The following is a 13,882-nucleotide window of genomic DNA, read 5'->3' on the forward strand; positions in this document are numbered from 1 at the left end:
CGAACAAAATAAACAAATCGTGTTCTCACAGTGGCCAACCAGATTCCTGTGAGAAGCCTGCAAGCTGGACCAGAGTGCGGCAGCCACTCTTCCCTGCACTATTTCCCAGTAACTGGTATTAAAAGCACACTGCCTCTGACAGTGCAGGTAGTAGTAAGTATTGCATAAATATTCTTGTTTCATGCTCAGGTTCAAGTAACTTGCCCAAGATCGTCTGTTTCAGTTCCAGGCCTGGCTTACTAGGAGTGTTGGACCCACGATTCTCATTTTAAGATCCAGTGCCTCTGCCTTGGATACATTTAATTTGATAAATAGCAGGAGAAGGACATGCCAAACTGACCACTAAGAGAAGGGTGTTTCGCTGCCAATTTTAGATGGGGCTGCTGTTCCTTTGACTTTCTCATTGTGCCCTTTTTGGGAATAATTCACACAGCAGCACAGCACGCAGATCAGGTTTTGCCAGGCTTCGGCTTTGTAGATTTAAAGCATGCGTCTTCTCCCAAAGAATATTGGGAATAGTGGTTGGTTAAGAAAGCTGGGAGCTGTAGCTGTAGCTCCCAGCATGGTTTTTTTTGGGGGGTGGGGAAGCCATGTGCTTTAGATGTATCTTGTGTATGTAGCTTAAGGAAGAACATGTTAAAAGTTGCTTAGCTCCTGAGCAGGAGTGGAGGAAATTGGCTGAAAAGGAACTTATCTCAAGGTGAAAGAAGACAATGCATCTTTTTACCAGTGGTCTTTGCAGGGTTTTCAGCCATGAGGAGGCTTTGTGTGTGTGTTCTAAACATACTGGTACCCATTTATAGAACACTCAGAAACACTGGAGAAGATGCTACATCTGGGTGCCAAATCTTTCGAGAAAGCTGTGCTTGCCAACTTCCTGGAGCGCGCCGTCTCAGTAGCTGTCATAGTCATAATTCTGAGCATCTCTGGAGATTAAAAAGCGCAGCTTCTAAATGTAGCACCAGGGACAGGAAGTTTAACATGCACAAAATATTCCTTTCCCTCTGCCTTCTCCTTGAACTAGGGGCTAGGGTTGTAGTACAGTCATACCTCATGTTACGGACGCTTCAGGTTACGTGTTTTCGGGTTGCGGAGTGCAGGAAACCCAGAAGTACCGGAACGGGTTACCGTATTTTTCGCCCCATAGGACGCACTTTTCCCCCTCCAAAAATGAAGGGGAAATCTGGGTGCGTCCTATGGGGCGAATGCAGGCTTTCGCTGAAGCCTGGAGAGCAAGAGGCATCGGTGCGCACCGACCCCTCTCGCTCTCCAGGCTTCAGGAAGCTATCCGCAAGCCTTGCAAGCCCGGTGGGAGTACCCGCGGGCTCACAAGGCTTGCGGGCAGCAGCCTGCAGCCCCCGCGAGTGTCCGCAAGCCTTGCGCGCCTGGCAGGAGGTCCCACCGGGTGCGCGAGGCTTGGGGCAGCAGCCTGTCGCCCGAAGCACGGGGAGCCCTCCGGAGGGCTCCCGCTCCCCCTGCTTCGGTCGAGTGTCTGCAAGCTTCGTGCGCCCGGCAGGAGGTCCCACCGGGTGTGCGAGGCTTGGGGCGGCAGCCTGTCGCCCGAAGCACGGAGAGCCCTTCGGAGGGCTCCCCTTGCTTTGGGCGAGTGTCTGCAAGCCTCGCGCGCCCGGCAGGAGGTCCCGCCGGGTGCGCGAGGCTTGGGGCGGCAGCCTGTCGCCCCGAAGCATGAGGAGCCCTCCGGAGGGCTTCCCCTGCTTCGGGCAGGTGAGCGCAAGGCTTGGGGCGGCAGCCAGGGCTGGGGGGGGGGGGAAATATATATTTTTTAATTGATTTTCCCCCCAAAAATGAGGTGCATCCTATGGGCCGGTGCGCCTTATAGGACGAAAAATACGGTACTTCTAGGTTTCGTCGCTCGCACATGCGCAGAAGCACTAAATCGTGCTTTGTGCATGTGCAGAAGTGCCAAATCACACCTGCGCTGACGCGGCAATTCAGGATGTGAACGCTGCGGGTTGCGGACGTGCCTTTGTCACAGATTACGTCCACAACCCGAGGTTCCACTGTATTTGATACTTTGCAATATAGAGCATGTCCACTGAAGTTTGTGCAACTGTTGCAGTGATAAAAGTAGGAACGTACAGATAATTAGTGGCGGATTTAAAGGTATGTGCAGTATGCACAGAATTGGGGGGCCCCAGTGGTTTAGGGCTCCCCATGTTATTAGTATACATAGTTAACAGAGAGGATACCTTTGAAACATGATGGCAGACAACTGCCAATACTTTTTAGTATTTTAGTGTGTTGTGGTATTTTCACTATTCATTTCTCCTACTTCCCAAATAATCCAGTGGGGTCCTGCTCTGTAAGGGCAGGGGTTGCCAGTAGATTAATCAGCTAAATCAGAGCTTTTCAACCTTTTTGAGTCCACAGCTCCCTTGACCAACTACATTCTTTCTGCAGCTTCTCACCCTTTTTCAAACACCCTCCTTTGTGAAGTGTTCCCTCAGCCTCCTCTCTTTGGGAGTCCTGCTGACAGTCACCATGACCACCCCTGGTCCCTGAACCTCCACCCCAAAGAGAGGTGACTCCTCATGCCTTTTCACAGAGGCCTGGGAGGAGAATGCAGCCAGCATTAGCGGCCAAATGGAGACTGACAGAAGGTAAATGTGAGGCCACCATCTCACCTTGAGAGGTGGCAGTGGTAGCTGCAGGCGCCGCTGGGCATGTGTGGCGGAAAAGCTCCCCTTTGGTGCCAGGCACTCAGCTCCCAGGCAGGCCTTGCACATAGCAAGCACAAGAAAGGCTAGCACAGCGCTTGCCTGCCTGGCCTCCCACTTGTCTGTCCATTCCCAACAGCAAGGGCTGGTGGACTGCCTGGCTAGGCTCCCTCACCCACTTGCTTGCTTAATCCAAGACTGCTTCAGCTCCTGGCAACCAGCACCCCCTGGCCAGCCCCAGAGGCACCACTCGCCTGCGGAGCATGTAGCCAGGGCTTCAACAAACAGCCGTGCAATCCTTTGGGAGGCAGAGACACAAGACGGCATCAGAGCAGCGAGGTAAGGAAAGAGGGACAGAGGCCAGTGTTGCCCGCGGCACCCCTGACCATCATTCAAGGCACTGCAGGATGCCATAGCACATAGGGCTCCCCACGCTGCGGATGTCTGCCTGGCGCGAGGGGCGCTCTGCTTCAGGGCGCCTCTTGCGCCGGACGGCAGGCTGCTATCCGCAGCCTAGACAGCCCTGCAGGACCTCCCGCAGGGTTGCCTAGGCTGCGGATGCGTTCCCGAAGCGCCGGGCGCTCTGCTTTCAGCGCGCCCGGTGCTCCGGGAAGCAGGCTGCTATCCGCAGCCTAGACAGCCCTGCGGGACCTCCCGCAGGGCTGCCTAGGCTGCGGGTGTCTTCCTGAAGCCTGGAGAGCAAGAGGGGTTGGTGCGCACAGACCCCTCTCGCTCTCCAAGCTTCAGCGAAAGCCTGCATTCGCCCCATAGGATGCACCCAGATTTCCCCTTCATTTTTGGAGGGGAAAAAGTGTGTCCTATAGGGCGAAAAATACGGTATTTGTGTCATAGTTGGCCTCATTGTAGAAAAGACTTGGTATTACCTACTCTGACTGTCAGTGGCTCTCTAGGGTTCAAGGTAGAGGTCTTCCCTGTTCTTTCACCTTATCCTTTAAGCTGGAGATCCCAGGAATTGAACCTCTCGTCTTCTGAATGCAAAAAAGTGCTTTACCAATGAGCTTTGTTCCCATTCCTCACAACTAGTTAGTCAGGTATAGGTTTTAACTCTTCAGAGATAACTGAGCTCATTGTGGCATAAAAGTTTTTTCTTTCTTTTTTTAATTTTGTTAATTTTATTCCATATTACATCACAATGCAAATATACCATTGTGGCACAAAAGTTTCTTACACTTTAAAAGTGTAATAAGATTCTGTTGAATGAGGTCAGATTCATCTAGTCCTAAATCCTGTTTTCATGGAGGCTAATTGGATACACCTGTGGAAAGCCTGAAATCAGGACCTGAGTGCAACAGCCATTTGTGGTTCCCAGCAACTGGGATTTAGAGGCAAACTGCCTCTGGAGGTAGAATGTGGCTAATTGCCATTGATAGCATCATCAACCACGAATTTGTCTAATCAACATTTAAAGCCATTTAAATAGGTCACCATTGCTACCTAGTGAAAGAGTGAATTCCATATCTTAACTATGCCCTGTGTGAAGAAATATTTCCTTAGCGTGGGGAATAGTTCACATGGAGTTCAGTGCTTGGGGAGGGGGTCAGCCTAGCTGATCAGATAAGAGCTGAGTTTTTCCAAGGCCAAAAGCCCTAGCATGCAATGCTGAACCAATTCCTTTTATTTTCCCTTTCAGTTATGTCAGGTGGAGTGGTGTATCTCCAGGCCAATGAATGACGACTTATGTTAAGGAGGGGGGGGGGGGACAGAAAGTGGATTGAAATATAAAAGCAGCAGGAAAAGACCTGTCTTTTTCTGTGGATGTGAATAGCCAGCATGCAGCTTAAATGGATGAAATTTGGAGTGGTGTGGCTAGACTAGGATTATAGTCAGGTAAGTGGCTTATTCTATGCTTTGCAGACGAATGCAGGAGAGGACAAAAACATAGGAATGCATTCCTTGCGTGTCCATACAGGAAAGGAGAGGGGTTTGGAGGGTCAATTGTTTTGAGTGATTGGCATGAAATCCCAGGGCTCACCAAGTGGATGCAACTTAAATGATGAGATCTCCATCAGATTTGGGGGAGGCCAGGAGAACATGACTGCTGAGCTCCTGACTCATTTTGGAATTGTTCTTTTTGGAGATGGATTGCATTTGCCTCTAGTCCAGATACTGCAGGCTGTATTTTAACTGGCATTTGCAAATCAAGGCTCAATGCAGGTTATTTTCTCCAGTTGTAGTTCTCAGATCTTTTGCTGTGATCTCTTGCTGGACCATCAGAGGAACAATGTACCTTTTTTTATATAGCTTGGGATGTGGAAGCTGTTGCCTTCCAGCTCCCATCATGCTAGTCAGCATGGCCATTGGCCATAGTTGACTGGACTCATAGGTACAATAAATGTTGCTGCCTGAGGCAAAGGAGCAAATGGTCCCCCACAGTCAAGGTGCACAGTGTGTTTATGAGTTTTAAACATCAGTCCTCTGGGAACGATAGCTCTGTGAGGGGAATACTGGGTTTCCCAACAGCTCTCAGCATGCTTAACAAGCCACACTTCCCAGGATTCTGTGCAGGGAGCCATGGCTGTGAAAAGGTTTGTGACAGTGTGGATGTGGCCAATTGGATTTACTTCTGAGTTAAAACACAGGGTTGCCCTGAACAATAATCAAGCTTGCTGGCTCTAAAAAACACACCCAGTAATTTCGCTACCACTTACCTGAACTGTGGCTGATTGTGAGGGGGATTCCAACTTTCCCACATTCCCCTCCTTTTAACTTGACTGGTGAGCTCTGATGGGGAAATGCTTGAACTCCTTGCTTTTTATTCCTTCCCAGTCTTTTAACTTGAGCCTGGCCTGCTGTGAGGTAATTTATTGCTTTCTCACATTTTGACTTCATAAAGAATACCTGAGCCATTTCATAAATCATAGAATCATAGAGTTGGAAGAGACCACAAGGGCCATCGAGTCCAACCCCCTGCCAAGCAGGAAACACCATCAGAGCACTCCTGACATATGGTTGTCAAGCCTCTGCTTAAAGACCTCCAAAGAAGGAGACTCCACCACACTCCTTGGCAGCAAATTCCACTGTCAAACAGCTCTTACTGTCAGGAAGTTCTTCCTAATGTTTAGGTGGAATCTTCTTTCTTGTAGTTTGGATCCATTGCTCCGTGTCCGCTTCTTTGGAGCAGCAGAAAACAACCTTTCTCCCTCCTCTATGTGACATCCTTTTATATATTTGAACATGGCTATCATATCACCCCTTAACCTCCTCTTCTCCAGGCTAAACATGCCCAGCTCCCTTAGCCGTTCCTCATAAGGCAGCGTTTCCAGGCCTTTTTCTTGTCTCGGTTTAATGCTTTATGCACGAGGAAGCAGCTTTGGACACCCCACTGGATGACCTGCTGCTTCCCTTGAAAATGGGCCCTGATTCAAAAACGGACCTCCTCCTCCCAAGACCAGACTTTGGTCACATTCACAGCATACATTTGGAGCACTGTTAATACCACTTTTATGGCTTTCCCTAAAGAATCCTGGGAACTGCAGTTTAAGGGTTCTGAGAGGCATTAGAAGACAATTCGCAGAGCTACAGTTCCTAGCAGTCTTAACGAGCTACAGTTCCTGGGATTCTTTGTGGGAAGCCATGCTGGTAAAGACTGTTTTGGGTGTGGGTTAAGAGACAGTGTAGCAGCAGGGTGACCAAACATACTTTACTTCTCCCTCTACCTCTCTCTGCTTCGCCTACAAAAGTGCACATGCACACAAAAGTTGATAAAAGGGGTCAGTGATACGTGAGGGTGTAAAACCTCTAAAGGTTGCCTACACTGAGCCCTCAAGATGTTGTAGTGGCATGCCCACACCATGCATTTGAAACAAATATAACCCCTGGTAAGAGCTGCTTGACAGTGAGCTTAACCCCTGGTAAGAGCTGCTTGACAGTGGTATACACTACCTTGGAAGGTGGTAGATTCTCCTTCATTGGAGGTTTTTTTTTTTAAATAGATATTTATTGAGATTTTCAGAAATTATATATACAAACAAACAAAACACAGACAAAAAACAAGTATAATTTCAATCCCTTATTTTCTTATACCTTAGTTCGCTGACCTCCTCCTACCTCCCCTTTCTGTATTCCAATTTCCGGTTATTTATTCAGCATGTCCTCTCCCTTAATTTCATTTAGTTTTTGCCATTTCTTTTCTTTTAACTTAAACATTACTACTGAAAACCATTTAACTTTTAAACTTCTAAATTTGTTTTTTGATAACCTTATTTTCATTTAGCATAGTTCCTTTTTTATAAAATAAAAAACCCAACTTTACATTATCCAAACTTAAACACAAACCTTATACATCGGTTCTTATTCTTGAAGCGTTTTTTTCTAAGGTCGACCAAAATTCCCTTCCACGAATTTCCCAATTTACGTACCAATAACAGACAAAATCGAAATGAAATATATTGTAATTATGAACCCTTTGGATTCCCAAATTCCACCCCCCTTTTCCCGGTTTCAGCCCCCAATGGTATCCATCAATCTTAATCTATTATCAGCCTGGAGATCTCACTTCATTGGAGGTTTTCAAGCAGATGTTGGGTGGCCATCTGCCAGGGACTGTAAGCCTGGCCATCACATGGGTGGAATTGGTCCCTCCCCAGTATCCATTTCTGTGGTTGTATAACAGACCTAACTTCTCCTACACTCTTAAACCACTGTGTGTGTCTCCATCGCCTTTCTTTGTTATCCCTTCAAATTTGTTATTTGGAAAGGGAAAAGGTGCTAAGCTGTTTCTGTTCTCGCATTTCCCTTGGAAAACCACAAAGGTGAGTTCAGTGGTTGAAGGTTGCAGTTCTGTGCACAGCTGCCTGAAAGTAAGCCTCGCCGAAACACAGTGGGGTTTCTTCCTGAGTGAACATGCACGGGTTTGCGTTGCACAGGAAATGTTTATTAAGTTGGATAGTGCTGGTGTTTAATGTGCAGTGTATCACTGGGATGTGGGTCTGAAATTCCCAATGCAAAATCAAGTGGGTCATAGTGATTGGGAATTAATGGTGACAATTTAAAAATATCCGTAGTCATTGCCATTTCATTCGTCCTCCTAAACCTGTCAAGACTATTACTGTTATTGTTGTAATTTATTCAGTATATTTCTTAAGAACACTTTATGCAAAGATACTTGGGCGAACAAAAGTTTTCTTCTTTTACCTGTCTGCTTTCCTTGCAAAGTATTGCAGTTACGAAGTGGCAACTATTGGTGCTGCTAATCTTTATTAAACAAACAAACAAACAAACACCACCAGTGATTTCTAGCCCTACTTTTAAGGTGGTTGGGGGAGAATTTGCTTGCATTGGCATTATAAGGTGAACGTGGGTTTTAATGTTCCAATTCATTTCCTCTGTGTCTAGGCCTGCAAGTGGTGATGGCCATTGTCACGCAATCACGTATTATCGACTGCTCATTTAGGCCAGTGTCTTTGAAAAAGGAAATCCATAGGAACCAATTTCCAACTTTCAAGGAGGGAAGCTTGTTCCTAGATGGGGATTAATGGGCCAGCTCATCTTCTTATTGATGTCCTGACTTCTGACAGGTTACAATCAGGGGTGGAGTCGGATCTCTTGGGGACCTTGGCATGACATTTCTGATGAGTGCTGCAACCTCCCCCCGTTTCCCATCTATCTAGGCTATAGAGCAGAAATTTCCAAATTCTGTGTCACGACACGTTTAGTGTGTCAGCTGCAGTGTGTACGTGTGTCATGCAAGCGCTTCCTGTGTTTTTCCTGGGGCTTAAAAGGGGTTAGGGACGCGGGTGGCGCTGTGGGTAAAACCTCAGTGCCTAGGACTTGCTGATCGTAAGGTCGGCAGTTCGAATCCCCGCGGCGGGGTGAGCTCCCGTCATTCGGTCCCAGTCCCTGCCCACGTAGCAGTTCGAAAGCACCCCTAAGTGCAAGTAGATAAATAGGTACCGCATTATAGCGGGAAGGTAAACGGCGTTTCCGTGTGCGGCACTGGCGCTGGCTCACCAGATGCAGCTTGGTCACGCTGGCCACGTGACCCGGAAGTGTCTTTGGACGGTGCCGGCTCCCGGCCTCTTGAGCGAGATGAGCGCGCAACCCCAGAGTTGGTCACGACTGGCCCGTACAGGCAGGGGTACCTTTACCTTTACCTTTAAAAGGGGTTAGTTTAACCTCCAGTTTGCTAGTAAAGCTGAATTACTGTGTCACAAGGTGGTGCATGTCTAAAACGTGTGTCACCAGCATGAAAAGTTTGGAAAGCTCTGCTACAGAGCTGTGAAATCAATAAATTTCATAGATCTATTGGCCAGGGCATTACATTTGAGGTAATGTAAAATGGTGAATGCACACTATAAAGGGAAACTAAGCTTGGCTCTTGTTCAAAAGTGACACTGCTGGACTGCAGCACAAGAGTTTATATGATTTCTGCAGGCGAAGTTTTTAGTATTGTGATGGAAAGCTTGGAGGACCCACCTGTCAGGAAACCAAATCAGAACTTTATTGTGTCTCTCAACAAAGACAGGAAATTCAAATACTGACTATACCCAGATCTGATGAAGTCTAGTGTTGTATAGTGATTAACCCTGTTTTTTCAGCGTAACTTACCTTAACTCAGTTCCGGCACCTCTCACGTGGGCACTATTGCCATTATAAGAGAACAAGGGAGGTGTTCATGGTGAGTTCTGGTACCTCATTTTCTGGAAAAGTATCACTGCCTATTATGTTACTATCCACACAAATTGGAATAAGGTAAAATATTGTGGGTTATATGCAATGTTAGTGCTACTCAGTAAAGGCCCATTGAAATTAAGGAAGCTATTGAATCCAGTATATAAATGTCTTCCAGACTTCATCACCTTTACTCCCAAAACATTGATGAACCAGGTTTTTAGAGATCTTTAATATATACGGATCTTTTTAAAATATCATCAGTTCTGCAGTTATCTTTTAAAGAGCAAAGAGAAACCAATATAGATTAGAATAAAAGAACAGAGAAGGAAAAATCCCATTGGTCCAGGGACTGGGAGGGGAAAATCCCCCAGTTCCTTTTCCCAGAGTTTGCAGTGTGTCATACTGGGCTCATAACGAGGTCCAGAAATAGGCATCAAAGGGAGCAGCGTGGTGTAGTGGTTAAGAGCGGTAGACTCGTAATCTAGTGAACCGGGTTTGATTTCCCACTCCTCTACATGCAGCTGCTGGGTGACATTGGGCTAGTCACACTTCTCTGAAGTCTCTCAGCCCCACTCACCTCACAGAGTGTTTGTTGAGGGGGAGGAAGGGAAAGGAGAATGTTAGCCGCTTTGAGACTCCATAGGGTAGTAATAAAGCGGGATATCAAATCCAAACTCATCATCATCATCAGCCCATCAAGGGCAGGGAGAAACCTTTGGAATGACCCAGGAAATGGGTCTAAGTTTTTCTATCATACAATAAAATTATATCCAAATGAAGTGCTCAAAAGATTTGTAGAAGGCCTATAGCTCAGTGGCAGAGTATTTGCTTTGCATGCAGAAGGTTCCAGGTTCAGTTCCCGGTGCCTCCAGGTAGGGCTTTGAAGGTCTCCCTGCCTGAAACCCTGTAGAGCTTGAGTGGTGTGACTTCAGTTTCAAATAGCTTCCTATGTTCATCAGTTTTTGAAAAATCCCCCAAAACAACAAAAACCTCACCTTTTTGTGTTTAGTGAAAAAGTCAAGGGCAGACAAAATAATCACCAGTCTCCTAGAGAGAGAGAGAAAATACAGAATTATATTGAAAGACATATAGCTTTCATGAGATGGAAAGCACATCTGAGACTGAAGATTGTTTTTTCAGTCCTTGGGAAGTAAATAGCACATGGTGCTAAGGAACATCAAGGTGAACTTTGGAATTGTTTATGGGCTGATACGTGTTGTGTGAACTCTATTCTTGAAATGGCATTTCTTAATGTCCACTGCTGCGGTTCTCATTTCATGAAATGGGTGCAATGTCTGAAAGGAGAGAGAAAGAGAAAGAAATCTTGCGGGAGCATGCTCACTGGAAGACTAATCCTTCAGAGGGAGTTGGCAAGTTAAGCCACTGTGTTTCTCTGCAGTTGGCTGCAGTAAACAACTGTTCAAAAGACATGGGGGGTGGAAATGGATGGAGGGACAGATTGACATATACTGTGCATATCTCCCTGCGTTTGCTTTTGATGTGGAGAGCTTCAGAAATGCTTTTTTATTTAAAGCAGAAAGCCATTAAAACATGGGTAGGCAAACTAAGGCCCGGGGGCCGGATCCGGCCCAATCGCCTTCTCAATCCGGCCTGCAGACGGTCCGGGAATCAGCATGTTTTTACATGAGTATAATGTGTCCTTTTATTTAAAATGCATCTCTGGGTTATTTGTGGGGCATAGGAATTCGTTCACCCCCCCCCAAAAAAATATAGTCTGGCCCACCACATGGTCTGAGGGACAGTGGACCGGCCGCCCTGCTGAAAAAGTTTGCTGACCCCTGCATTAAAAGATCAGTGCAGTATTCTCTTGGGTGACTTTCGCAATGTATTTGTCTCTGTTTCTAGGCCAATCTAATCCTATTTTATAGGACGGCCATGCTAACACTCTGGAAGTAGCAGGCAATGCAGTGTCAGACCACAGCTGCAGTCTTAATCGTTTCAACAGTGCAAACCTAACCGTGTCTACTTAGAAGTAAGTCCTTTTGACTTAAATGGGGCTTGGACCCATTTATGTGGGTTTAGGATTTCAGGCTATGGTAGGAAGGAAGCCCCATAGAATGCATGGGGACTTGTATCTGAATACTTTTGCATAAGATTGTGCTGTGCAGGGCATTTCTAGGTACAGTGTGGTACTGCGGTTTTCAAATGTCTCCATTGACGAACGTCTCGATTTTTGAACTCTGTAAACCCGGAAGTAAATGCTTCAGTTTTCAAACATGCCACGTGGCTTCTGCTGAATACAAGATCCTGAGTGCAATAGCTGTCGGCTATTGAGTTATCAGTTTTCGAAGTTTTCAGAACTTGAACAGTCTTCCGGAATGGATTACATTTGAAAACCGAGGTACCACTGTAATGCCTATCAGACAATGTTCTGTAGTGGTGGGGGCGCACCTGTAGCACTTGTTAAAGGTAAAGGTAAAGGGACCCCTGACCATTAGGTCCAGTCGTGACTGGCTCTGGGGTTGTGGCACTCATCTCACTTTATTGGCCGAGGGAGCTGGCGTGCAGCTTCCGGGTCATGTGGCCAGCATGACTAAGTCGCTTCTGGCGAACCAAAGCAGCGCATGGAAATGGTGTTTATCTTCTCGCCGGAGTGGTACCTATTTATCTACTTGCACTTTGATGTGCTTTTGAACTGCTAGGTTGGCAGGAGCAGGGATCGAGCAATGGGAGCTCACCCTGTCACAGGGATTCGAACCACTGACCTTCTGATTGGCAAGTCCTAGGCTCTGTGGTTTAGACCACAGCACCACCCACGTCCCTCCGTAGTACTTGTTACTACTTCCTTACAATTTTGTGTTTTTAAAAATAAATATATTCCCTTCAGGCGTTGCTGACTAATACGTAAAGAGATAGACATGGCTGTTTGGAAAGGAATCCAGTTTTTACTTATGCTTAAATAAATTCAAACTTACTACTTCAGTTGGGAACAGCCTATGGGAGTATGTCAGTTCTCCTGTGTGCATACTTCACATGCCAAGGTTTATTTTCCTGGCCTGGTTGAATTGTGTCCTTAAACATGGATAATGCCTCTTTCTTGCCAGGACAAGAGTGTATGGTAGAAACTAGCCTACCATACACATGTAACATTTATCTTTCTTGCTTCATCCAGTTTAGCCTCTGGCACTGACTGCCACTGGCATTTTGCCCTTGGAAGGTTTCCTAGAAAGAAAAGCCGCCCTCCGGCTGAAAAAGGCCCCCCACCCCTGCTTCTAAGAAAAGCAAATTTTCTTTCAAGTTTAAGGTGAACTTTAAAAAATAAAATACATAGTTTGGTTCATTCTTGTTCTTGATAGGGATAGATAGAGAAAGCCATGAGGCAATCTACTGCTAATGAATCCTTCTGGGAGATGATGAAATTGGAGTGAGCTGATTGTCAACTGAAAATGCTGAGGGATTTGTAGGGAACGGGCATTGAGGGTTATAGTTTTAGCATAAACTAGTGGCATCTGGTACCCACTGGGGCCTGCGGGGCTAAGCATGGTGCAGAGGGCAGTTATGTAGCTAGTGGGTAGGCAGAGCCAGAGATCACATTAGGCATGTGACACACTTGACCATCCTGCAACTCTGATGGTGGGGTGGGGAATCAAGCAACTGAAATGGTGGCGGTGGGTCTTTCCCTTCTATGAGGTCAGATCAGAAACAGGAAAGGGGAAAAAAAAGGTTTGAAGTTTGATTATGGAAGGGAACTTTATCAAATTTGGGGGAGTAAGTGCATTTGCCTCTAGGGCTGTATCATGAGACTGGTTTGATGCACAAATTTACAATAGAACACAAGGTAGTTATTTGCTGGAGAAGCTGCAAAGCAAAGAAAAAGAAAAAGAGAGGAGCGTAGGAAGCTGCTTTATGTTGGTCTGGCTAGTTTAGTTGACAAGGGACACGGGTGGTGCTGTGGGTTAAACCACTGTGCCGCTTGGACTTGCCAATCGGAAGGTCGGCGGTTCGAATCCCCGCAACAGGGTGAGCTCCCATTGCTCAGTCCCAGCTCCTGCCAACCTAGCAATTCGAAAACACACAGTGCAAGTAGATAAATAGGTACCGCTCTGGCGGGAAGGTAAACAGCGTTTCCATGCGCCGCTCTGGTTTCGCCAGAAGCGGCTTAGTCATGCTGGTCACATGACCCGGAAAAAACTGTCTGCGGACAAACTCCAGCTCCCTCGGCCAGTAAAGAATCAAAGGCCTGGTGAAAAATAAGTTTTTGCCTGGCACCAAAAGTTATTTAAGGATGATGGCACCAGTCAAACATCACAGGGAGAGGTAACCCACAAGCAGGGAGCCACCAATAAAAGGCCACCCTTTAGGTCATTTTACAGTCCAAATCTCTCTGCTTGAAGCAGGAAACTCAGAGGAAAGGCATCCTCAACTGATTTTCCAGTTCTCCAGTCAACCTGGAGACGACCTCACAGAGCTCACCCCTCTAGACAACTGGTTCCATAGTCAAGCTTCTGCTCCCAAATTCTACCCTCCTGTAACATTAACACATTAGCTCTAGTTCTGTTTTCTGGAGAATAAAGGTGCAAGCAGATGGGGGGGATTATTGCATTATTTTT

The 13,882-nt window shown here is 46.6% G+C and overlaps 1 protein-coding gene across 12 annotated transcripts in view; it reads left to right on the forward strand.

Annotated features, from left to right (window-relative positions):
* EHMT1 (euchromatic histone lysine methyltransferase 1) overlaps positions 1–13,882 on the forward strand; it is a 155,685-nt gene that overhangs the window by 2,099 nt on the left and 139,704 nt on the right. For 4 of the 12 annotated variants that reach the window (XM_083485736.1, XM_083485729.1, XM_083485739.1 and 1 more), the window contains exon 2: positions 32–150. The exons of 4 other annotated variants lie outside the window; for them this stretch is intronic. The gene's annotated coding sequence lies outside the window, so the exon portion shown is untranslated. The remainder of the gene's footprint in view (positions 1–31; positions 151–13,882) is intronic. 4 more of the 12 variants (XM_083485738.1, XM_083485731.1, XM_083485719.1 and 1 more) reach the window with 1 other exon arrangement.

This window comes from Podarcis liolepis (genome assembly GCF_965112155.1).
Source record: "Podarcis liolepis genome assembly, chromosome: Z".
Classification (NCBI taxonomy): Eukaryota; Metazoa; Chordata; class Lepidosauria; order Squamata; family Lacertidae; genus Podarcis; species Podarcis liolepis.